The following is an 11,722-nucleotide window of genomic DNA, read 5'->3' as shown; positions in this document are numbered from 1 at the left end:
ACTGAGGTCCTGGACTGTCCCTGAGCTCTTCAGCTCAAGGCTAGTGCTCTACCACTTTGAGCCACAGTGCCACTTCTGGTTTTTGAGTGGTTAATTGGAGATAAGAGTCTCACAAGAACTTTCTGCCCAGGCTGGCTTTGAACTGCAGTCCTCAGATCTCAGCCTCCTGAGTGGCTAGGATTACAGGTGTGAGCCACCAGCACCTGGTTAGTTTGAAGTTTTGATGTTAGGTATATATGTAGTTAGTATTCTCTTTGCGTGAATAAATTGTTCTTTTAATTATTATGTAATACCTTTGTTTACCACTAGTAATATTTCTTCTTCTGAAGCTTACTGGGTCTAATATTACTATATTTGTGCATACTATTAACCTATATATCTCTTCAACTTTTAAGTGTGCTTATTGTGAAAATTACATTTAACCATTTCTCGTCCCTAATTAGAAAGTTTAGGCTATTTACATTTGATGTTACTCTTTAAATATATCATCAAGGATTTTCTAGTTATCTCAACCATTCTTGTCTCCCACTTTTCTTGCCTTTAAAAATGTTTTAAAATAATTCTATTTCATCTTAGTGTCAGATTATTACTTGTACCTCTTTCTAGGGATTCTGCTGTACTTCTTTTACCTATCACAAAATGTATAGAAACAACCTTCTCTCACTTTGCATGTAGTGACAGGCAGAGTGTAAGAACCTTACAGTGAAACTGGGATTTAGACTCACACCTAAACGTCCGTCTTTAGGTTCGCCACTCCCCTCGTATGCCAAATAAAGATTCCATGGTAGCCTGGGGAGACAGCACTTCAGCACATCTGCAGCCATCCTCAGGAATACAGACGTTAGTTTCTGGTTAAACAGGGTGAACTGGGGGCAGAGGGTAAGGAAGGGAAAGCATAATTAAACCAGTCCTGGGTGATTATTTTGGTCTTTGTCTCTGCGGGAGTGCTGGAGAATCTGTTTTCCCTGGGAATCGAACCAGAACCAGCTGCCTGGTGGTGGTCTGTTGGGCTTTTAGGTTGTTCCCTAAGACGATGGCTTTGTTTGTTTGAGGGGAACTTTGCCCTCTGACACAAGACATCCTCTCGGAGTCTAAGCTGACTAAAGAGTGGTTGCAGCAGGAATGGCTCAGATGCAAAGTGGGGAGGGCTGGGCACCCAACTTTTAGTTGCTTTGCAGGCCCAGTAAAAGCACCTTTCTGGTTGCCTCTTATACCTCCGAAATAAGTACGCTGAACCCCACCTCATCTCCTCATTACACCCTGGGAGCTCCTTCCCCTCCCTAACACCTCCCACAGCCGCTCTTCTTTGGGGACAATTAACGGTCAGTTTGTGCTGAGATCTTCTCTGTAGGGGCAGAGGAACTCTGGACCAGTTCTAACCAAATCAAGGCACCTGTACAGTGGGACCTCATTCATCTTGCCTAACCTTTGCCCAACGAACTCCTACTTGAGGTTTCATGCATATGAATTGCATCCCATGCACATTCGTACAGCTGTGGGACAGTAACTATGGATGTGTGCACCTCTCTCCCCAGAAGTCTGCTGGGTCGCAATCCCTCATTTCTCTGAGATTAGCCCACTGTCATTACCGTGAACTCCTCCCATACACCTGAATTCTAGAAAACTGACATTTTTAATCATGTGCCTGCACTTGAACTGTCTAACAGGTGGTTTAACCATCTACTCTTTCCATTCAACACCTTGCTTTGCCACTTTACTTTGCTAAAATGTTTTCATTTGCTTCTTCATTGGACATGCTGAGAATCCTAGATTTTCACCTCTGAGACCACACACCAATAACATACCTGTGTACTTGTCTTACACATCTGTATAGGAACATCATTTGTGCTAAGGAATGGGCTCATCCTGTAGGTAAAATTTCCCACCTTGGTTTTTAATTTATGTTAGCATGGATATTTTTCTAACTTCATGTCCATCTGGAGGTACTTTCGTTTGTGCTAGTAGAGAGGCTTGAACTCACGGTCAAGGTGTTGTCCGTCAGCATTTTTGCTCAGAGTTAGTGCTCTACCGCTTGAACCACATCTCCATTTCCAGCTTTTTGATAGTTAATTGGAGGTGAGAGTCTAATGGACTTTTCTACCCAGACTGACTTTGACCTATGATCCACAAAACTCAGCCTCTCCTAAGTAGCTTGGATTACAGGAGTGAGTGAGTGAGTCGCTGGCAGGTGGCTAGAGGTGTATTTTCAAATGGATGCTTAGAGTGCCAAGGTATAGATATTAAACACGGATAATTTTGTTTAAGCTTCCCTCTGTTGTCAGACAGTAAGGTTATTGGCAATCTCAGGTCTTTGCTAGTACTGTACCGTCATGACTGGCGGTCTGAAAGGCTTTCAGGGTACCAAGAACTCTGCTACTGCTGGCTTTGTATCCTGTCACTAGATCTTGATGGCAGACACAGGCACAGACAGGCAGTCTTCCCAGAGGTTTCTCTCTTCTTCCATCTCATTAACGCAGCTGACCATGGGAGTCACTGAGGCTGACTTTGGGACTCTGCCCATCTGAATGGTCTAAATACCTGTTTGTTTGCCTTGAGCTCTAGCCATCCGGTCACAGCAGTGGCTTATCTCTGCTTTGGGGCCCTCTCTTTTTCCTTTCCTCTCTTTCCTTAAGAGGGCAGATCCCTCGGGGCCACTTGAGGCCGGGCGCAGATTTGTCTATCCATTCTGTGGCCCTAGAAGCAGATTAGGGATCTTGGTGGCTTGATTTCCCAGACGAGGCTGACATACGTGTGGTCCAGTGAAATGTAGCCAGCAACTTTCTCTTCAGCGTCTGTTTTGACTTTCCCACGTCTGTCGGCTGCCAGATCTCGACCTTCCATCCCCAGGGTGGAATAAGTCTTACCCTGGAAGGGCCAAGTTGATGGATTCCTTCCCGCAGTATGCGGCGCCAAAGGCCTGCCTCTGTGAATTCCATATTTCTGGTCATCTTTTCCTGCACATCAAGGTTGGTTTCTGACATCAGCTAATTCTCCTGATGCACATGGACCCAGAAATCGTGTGCATGGCTTCTGGGGTTATCTGTTGCTCCAGAGAGAGGGGAGAAGCACACAGGCAGGGGGGACAAACAAACTTTGCCCTTGTTGGAAGGGGCCGAGGTTCCACGGTGGCCACACTTGGTCATCGTGACTCGCCCCTCGCCATCGTCTCTGTAGAATGGCTTAATGAGGCTTATGTCACAAGCAGTCTTCCCCTACTGGAGGTGTCTGTCTGGATGACTTTGGGGAAGGTGTGTGAGTATGAAGTCATCACCAGCACTGAGGTGAGCGTGTCTTCACCCAGCAGGTGTCCTTGTTTGCAGACCCTCCTCCTCCACTGCCCTAGTTTCTGATGTAAGTTTTGCTTGTCTCGAATTTCATGTAAGTGGAATCATACAGTATGTAGTCATACTTGTCTGGCTGCTTTTCCTGAGCAAAGTGATGGCATTAGAAATCCATGCCTCCTGCTCTCAGTGGTCTTTCTTTTTATTCAGCGTGCTATTCCATGAGTCGGTGTCCTGGCGCCCCCCTTCCCCCCTCCCCGCCCCCCCCACCCCCGTGTCTGTGCGCACCAGTGGGTGGACACCAGGCTTCCACATGTTGAGGCTGTGATAGGTAAAGCTGCACACACACTTCATGCTCTGCGTGGGTATGTTTTCATCTCATCTGGTGAAAGTGAATGGTAAGTGCGTATTTGTGAGAAGAGCGATGAGAGGAGTGGCACCGTTAGGTGCATTGTGCACATAAACTGGCATATTGGATGGCGGCCCCTTTGTACAACTACTTAAAGATGAAAGAGAAAATAAAGAAGAAAAGTGTATGTTGAACAAATATACAAACATACATTTATATTTATTTGCAATGCTGTCATTTTAATTCAGTGGTTTGTGCTTGCTAGACAGGCATTTCACCACTGGAACCAGACCCCTGGCCCTTTGTGCTTTAGTTATTTTTTGAATAAGGCCTTGTTTTTTGCCTTCGTCAGGCTAGCCAACAATTTTCCTTTTTATCCATGCCATACAATTGGGATGGCAGGGGTATACCACTGTGCCCAGCTTTTTATTATTTGAAATGGGGTCTTGTGAACTTTTTGCTTGGGCTGGCCTCTTAATTTCAGCTTTTTTTTTTTTTTGAATTGTGAAAATACCATACAGAGGGGTTACAAATACATGGGCAAGGTAATGAGTACATTTCTTATCAAGCATTGTTGCCTCCTCCTTTTTTCCCCTTCCCATCCCCGCTCCCCAGCCAAAGTTGTAAAGTTCGTTTTTCAACATAACGACTTGTACATCTCATTGTTGCAATGACCTGTATCCCTATTTAAACAGTTTGTTTTTGCCCTTCCCCTCCACAAATTATACCAACATCAACTACAGGGAGAGCAGGGTACTGTGGGGGAGGGGTCAGCTTCTTGAGTGGTTAGGATTACAGGTGTGAGCCACCTCACCCTTTCACTTGCTGAGAAACTGCTGAGCTGTTTTCCAAATCATCTGTGCCCTTTTATGTCCCCTAGTAATGTCTGCGGTTCCTTTTGTTCCATATCATGGCAAGTACTCGGTGATGTTGTTAGCTTCATTCTAGCGGTTGAAGCTGTCCTTCCTACTCCTTTGCTTTTGTTTTGTGTTTCGTTTTTATCTGTCATTTTTCTTTGTATTTTGAGATGCGAGTGGGTTTGTAAGAGTTGCACAGGTAGCCTGGGGCCACCCCCGCAACCACTGGGCTACTGCTAATGCAGTCCCTCCCACCCACGACTGATTTTGCCCTCCAGGAGCCTTTGACTCTGTCCAGAGATATTTCTGCTTGTCTTGTCTTGTGGTGCCGGGGATGCTTCTGGCACCTAGCGAGTAGGCCAGCGATACTAATGACACCTTATAATGCACAAACAGCCCCCGCAGCAAAGGATCATCCACTCCAAAATGTCAGTAGGGCTAAGGGCAGGAAACCTTGCCCTTTGTGTTTATGTCAGGTATAAACATGCTGCATTTGTCAAAGCTAAGACACTGGCACTGGCGTTGCTCCAAAGCTATTAACCAGACAACAGATTTGACTTGGATTTCGTGTCTTTCCATTGATGATTTCTTTTTTTTCTGTTCCAGTATCTCATACTTGGTACCACATCACATTTATTTGTTAAAATCTGTGATGAGTTCTTGGCCTATCTTTGTCTTTCATGACCTGGACAGTTTCAAAGAATAATGATCAGGTGTATTGTAGAATATCTTTCAAGATGTGTTTATCTGATATTTTCTCATACTTAGTCTGAGGTTGTAGAATTTTAGAATGCGTTCCTCAGAGGTGATAGGCCATTCTGGTGGCATGATATCAAGAGTTTCATGATGTCGATATCACTTGTTGGTGATGCTAACCTTCATCACATGGTTCAGGCCTAGCTCAACCCATGTTTTCCTGAAGACTTGTAATGTAGAAAGTTTATTCTTGTGATTCTTGGAAACACAAGTGTGTGCACAAATACACATGTGCATTTGTGTGTGAAGTTAAAATCTTCTATACTTACTAAAATATAGGAATTCTATGAAATTTAGCTTCTGTATTATACAATCTACCACCTTAAAGTATACAATTTGATTGTCTTTAATGCATTCACAGAATTGCATAACAGCTCCACAGTGATTTTTAAATTTTTTTTTACCTCAATGAATTTTACTTTTTATTTTTTTTTTTTGCCGGTCCTGGGGCCTGAACTCAGGGCCTGGGCGCTGTCCCTGAGTTTCCTTTGCTCAAGGCTAGCGCTCTTATCACTCTATCACTTGAGCCACAGTGCTCCTTCTGGCTTTTGCTGTTTATTTGGTACTGAGGAATCGAACAGGGCTTTATACATGCTAGGCAAGCACTTTACCACTACACCACATTCCCAGCCCTACCTCAGTGAATTTTAAAACACTTTTGTCACCTCAAAAAGAAATCTTGATTTCATTAGCAGTCACTGCCCATTTGTCCTCAGCATCGGGAGACCACAAAACTACTTTCTGTCTCCATTTCTTTTCCTTTTCTAATAATCATGTGGTGGGTGGTCTTCTGTGGCTTTTAGTCCGCGTGCTGACTCGCGTGTCATCCCTGGTGTGGAATGTTCCAGTACCTCATTCTCTTACTGAGGAATAAATTCCCGTAGGTACATATATTCTGTTTGTTTACCATTCACCATGGATACATATTTAGGTTATGTGAAACTTTTGTCTGTTATGAATGATGCTACTGGGGCCATTTGTGAACATTTTCAAAGATTATGCTGTTTGTCTCATTTCTGAGTATATGAGTTACTTATATATTACATATATGAGGTATGTGCCATATGTAATTTATGGCTTGTCTTTTGGTTTTCTTATTGGTGTGATTTGAGGAGCAAAATTTTTAATTTTGATGAAGTCTAATTTAGTTACCTTTTTAATGTTTTATGTATTTTGGAGCCTCAGAAAAATTTCTAATATAAGGTCACAGTTTTTAAAATTTCTTCCTTTATTGTTTTCAGAAAGCTTTATGTTTTAGCTCTTCAATTTTTAGTATATTTTGGGTTAATGTGTGTGGTATGAGATAAGAGTTAAGAGTTGGGCGTCAATGGTTCACACCTGTAATGCTAGCTACTCTGGAAGCTAAGATCTGAAGATTGTGGTTCAAAGCCAGCCTGGGCAGAAAAGTCTTATCTCTTATCTCCAATAAACTATTCAAAAAAGCCAGAAGTGGTGCTGTGGCTCAAGTAGTAGAGCACTAGCTTTGAGCCCAAAGAGGCTCAGGGACAATACCTAGGCCCCAAGTTCAAGCCCTAGGTCTAGCCAAAAAAAAAAAAAAAAGAGGTAAGGCAGATGAATATATTTGTTTGTTGATCGTGGGGCTTGAACTATGGGCCCTGGGCGCTGTCCCTCAGCTCTTCAGCTAAAGGCAAGTGCTCTACCACTTGAGCCATAGCGCCACTTCCAGTTTTCTGAGTGGTTTATTGGAGATCAGAGTCTCACAGAGTTTCCAGCCCAGGCTGGCTTTGAACCTTGATCCTCAGATCTTAGCCTCCTGAGTAGCTAGGATGACATGCATGAGCCACCAATGTCTGGCTTGTTTTTTGTTTTTTTGGGTTTTTTTAGCTCCATTTTTTGGAAAGCTTAACCTTTCCTCTTTTACCTTTATTTAAAAAAAAAAAAAAAAAAACACTTGGTGATATACATGAATCTGTTTCTGGACTCCTACTGTGATTTAGGCATGCTTCTCTTTAGCTTCGTGGTTTTGCTCTGTGTAGTTTTGAAGCTCTCTTATTTGTTGCATAGACCCTAGGATTATTGTGTCTTCTTTATGAATTTATCCCTTTACCATTATGAAGCAACTCTATCCTGGTGATACTCTCGTCTAAAATCTATTTTGTTGGATGCTAATATAGCTACTCGAGCGTTCCTTTAGCTGTTTTAAGCTTGAAGTATCTTCTGTCACCATTTGCACCTTTATGTTGAAAGCATGTTTTCGTTTCAGCAGCATATAGTTGGGTGCTGCTTTGTATCCACTCTGCTAGTCCTTGTCTCTAAGCTAGGGGGCTTAGGGCAGCTGTACTTACCGTGATTATTGGTGTGGCTAGCTTTAAATCTCCATGCATGCTTTCTGTTTAGCACATGGTTTGCCTCTCGTAATTTACCTGCCTTCTCTTGGATCAGTTAAGTATTTTTTCTGTTTTCATTTTGTCTCTTTAAAATAGCTGATCAGCTGTAATTAGTTGTTTTTTGTTGTAGTGATTGCCTTAGTGTTTTGTAGTGTGTATGTTTAACCCATCACAGTCTGCCTTCTAGTGATAGTCTACCACTTCATGTAGAAGAAAGAATCTTACAAAAGAATGCTTCCATTTCCAGCTCCTAAGATTATGCTGTTTTGGTTCCCATTTTACTCCATATGTTATAAATCTACAATGCATAATTATTGTTACTTAACACAATTCTTAAAGAGATTAAAATAATAAGATACACATCTACCCATGTATTTCCCATCCTGACAGCTCAATATTCCTTTCTGTAAGTTCATGTTTTTGTATCATTTTCTTCCTGTCTGTAGGATTTCCTTTGTCATTTCCAGTAGTTCAGATCTGCTTGTGTTGGTTCTTTGTTAAATGAGTATTTTTTATTCCGTAGACCCATCCTGGGGCTTGAACTCAGGCCCTGGGCACTGTCCCTGAGCCTCTTTGTGTTCAAGGCTGGCTCTCTATCACTTGAGCCGCAGTGCCACTTTTGGCTATTTCTGAGTGGTTTATTGGAGATAAGAGTCTCATGGACTTTCCTGCCCAGGCTGGCTTCAAACCACAATCCTCAGGTCTCAGCCTTCTGAGTAGCTAGGGTTCTAGGTATGAGCCACTGGTGCCCAGCTACTCCCTCTTATTTTCATGTGGTCTCTGCCATCTAGCCTGGCAGGCCAGCTCCTTTGGAGACCTGCCTCTTCCAAGGGTCCTTCACCTTTGCCCTCTGGGATAGCAGACAAGGTCTTAGCTGTCCTCATCAGTAGACCCCAGCACTCCGAGCTTGTGAGCGGCTGCGGCCTGTGTGACTTGGTCCTGAAGTGACAGTCATATGTTCACTCTCGATGGTTCAAGATGGCACCTTAATGCACATCATCCCTTGTTGCCAGCCTCCGTGTCAGGGCTTGGATCCTCAGATACCCACTGTTCTTCCTCAAGTCCCTGTCACTTGGCCTTAACAAACACTGCCCATATCTTCTCTGACTCACTCAAAACTAGCGTGGTGTTTATGGGGGTTCGTAAACATCTAATAGGAAAGGGAAAATGCTCAAGTTAAACAATAAAATCAAGCTGGGCACTGGTGGCTCACGCCTGTAATCCTAGCTACTCAGGAGTCTGAGATCTGAGGATCACCGTTCAAAGCCAGCCCAGGTAGGAAAGTCCATGAGACTCTTATCTTCAATAAACCACTAGAAAACTGGAAGTGGCACTGTGGCTCAAGCGGTAGAGCACTCGCCTTGAGCTGAAGAGCTGAGGGATAGTGCCCAAACCCAGAGTTCAAGCCCCACAACCGCCTTAAATAGATAAATAAATAAATAATCATGTAGGCTCTTATAATCTTTAGTTCCTCATTTCCCAGCCATTGAGTAGACCCAACAGTCTCCCTCTTCTTTTTGTTTTACTGGTTGTTTAATGTCTAAGCCTGAGGAATTGGCCAGCAAAGCAGTGGGCACTTGAATCCCTGATGTCTGCCAAGTTGGAAGATATGGTCCCCATTCTGGTGGGGACTTGATTCACACCGGAGCATCCCCCCCGCCCACCCTCTGGACAGAGTGGCTTTCTTTCCTGCATTCCATGGTTAGTTACGTTGATGCTGTAGCAGAGCGCCTGCAACTCGGCATCTGTCAGCATCTCCAATAACCACGTGGACTGCTTCTTTCTCCATAGTCAGATAAATGCCAGAGGACTGCTCGATATCTTCAGGGACTTCAGCAGCAACGAACAGGACTTACGAACAGTAATGGAGACCATGGTCAGGTTGTCAGAAGATGCAGGTTTATATAATTACTAAAAAATTTTAGTTTTTGCTTGTGCATTTCTTTGGTCTTGAAGTAGGGGTTACTGGAGCTTAAACTCAGGGCTTGATCACTGATCTTTAGCTTTTTTTGCTCAAGGCTGGGTCTCTACCACTTGAGTCATAGCTCCACTTCCCACTTTTTGGTGGTTCATTGGAGGTAAGTGTCTCCTTGACTTTCCTGCCTGGGCTGGCTTTGAACTATGATCCTTAGATCTCAGCCTCTTCAGTAGCTAGGATGACAGCTATGAGCCACCAGCACTTTGTGTATTTCTAAAAAATTATATACCACTGGTGCTTGCTCAATTTTCAAAACCTGTCTATTAATCACCTTTAAGCATTGTCTTGCCATGAATGGTCTTTGTCATGAAGAATGGGCATCTTATTTGAAAGTGACTCAAATTGTACTTATTTTTGGAAAATTAGAATGACTAATGGCTACGAATGCCATTTGCTCTGGCAGTTAGGCCTTTTGTGTTTCTTGAGTTTTGCCAGACTCTTGGTTGCTAAGAAATCCCTAATCAGACATTAGTTTTCTCTCACCTATGATCTCTGTGTGCTAATCTTGATTTTGCCTTTTCTCCTTCTACCTCTTCATGATTGCTGTTCTAGATGGGAAGCACATTGGTGCATGGCAGACACGAGGATATTGTGTGCCTCCCTGCCCCCTCCCTCCCCCTTCCCCTACACAGTGGAGACAAGTAAGATGAATGCGTGGTGGGCTTGCCAGTGCTGACAGCTGCCCTGCTGCCCCCCTTCCCTGGACTCTTAATGAGTGGAGAGCAGCTTTAGAAAGTTCTGGAAATCTTAGGCCTTCGAATTTGATGATTCTAACTGAAAATAGAAAAATAAGCCTTCCATATAGCTCCCATATTAGTTTAAAATATTCATGTGACTATGACACGACGCTTTTAAAAAGGCCCAAGTGGATGTTTCGAGTCTTTAAATGGATTCTCTTTGTGAATGAATCTCCATTTACAGTGCTGCGGCAATTATATATTTGTGTTAAACTTAATGTGGTATATTGGAGCTAGAGCCACTCTTTTGTTTAATGCTTTGCCTGAGAAATAATTGGGATGCATGGATTGTGGGGGAGTGCATTTATGAAAGAATTATTTATAATGTATACATTCTGGCTGGAATTTAAATAAGCGCAACCCATAGGTCTGGCACATAAGCCATTAGTTGTAATGGCTTTTGGACGCTGGCCCAGCGTGCAGACTTCTTGCTCCTTCTCCGATTTATATATGGCTTCTTATAATAGAGTTGTCATTCTCTCTTCTTTTTATGTTTTTATATTGCTGAATAGCTTATTAGCTTTTTAAGCCTGTCTGTAGCATAAATACTCTAAATGGGAAATGATTTTTAAACTGCATTTGTCTAATTTTCTTGATGAAGTATTTTAGTAAGCAAAGCTAGAAACTATCAGTGTGTACTATATAAGATGCTTCACTTACTCTTAAAGTAATTCTTTCTCTATTTTTCATTGCTGTAGAGCCCACAGTGAGGACCGAGCTGCTGGAGCAGATTCCTCCCATCACCGTTTTCCTACAAGAAAACAGATTGGCTTTCCCGGCCATGCTCTCCGACTACCTCATACCTGTCATTGTGGGGGAACTCACAGATTCCAGCAATGGGTGTGAACATGGTTGCCTAAGACCCTTCGTAAATTCTCTCTCGTCATATTTTAGCTGGTCATCTTGATTCAGAATGCACTCTCTTTAGAGCCACTTGGCTGGGGTGAAGTTCCTCCGGGGCCATGGGAAGATAAGCAACTTTCATTCTTTCTCTTTCTGCTCAGGAGATTTCTCTTCTAAGTTTTCCTCATGGAAACACTCAAATGCCTTAGACAGTCGTAGAGTGAGAGCAGTACCCTCGCCCTTTCACCGCTGACATCTGACTGGTCGGCTTCTACTCCTCCCCGCCCATCACTTCAACTGTAAATACGTGAGCATGGCGCTCACAGAAACAAAGACTCCTTTGGGAAAATAGAGCAATATCATTATTCAATTGCAAAAAATATCAGCAGTTACTTACTGTTATGTTATCTCAGCAAGAACAAACAAACAAGCCACACTTATGGGAAAAGTGGGATCGTGACGAGGTGTTACCTAATAGTCTCTCTTTCTCCCCCAGGCTGTCCCTCCTGTCTCGTCATGACTGCCAGGATTCTAGGTGTGGACTCTCCACCCAGCTGACAATGTGGTTTTTGT

Source organism: Dipodomys spectabilis, unplaced genomic scaffold, assembly GCF_019054845.1.
Source record: "Dipodomys spectabilis isolate Male_0828 unplaced genomic scaffold, ASM1905484v1 ptg000240l, whole genome shotgun sequence".
Classification (NCBI taxonomy): domain Eukaryota; kingdom Metazoa; phylum Chordata; class Mammalia; order Rodentia; family Heteromyidae; genus Dipodomys; species Dipodomys spectabilis.
This window is presented reverse-complemented; position numbering follows the sequence as displayed.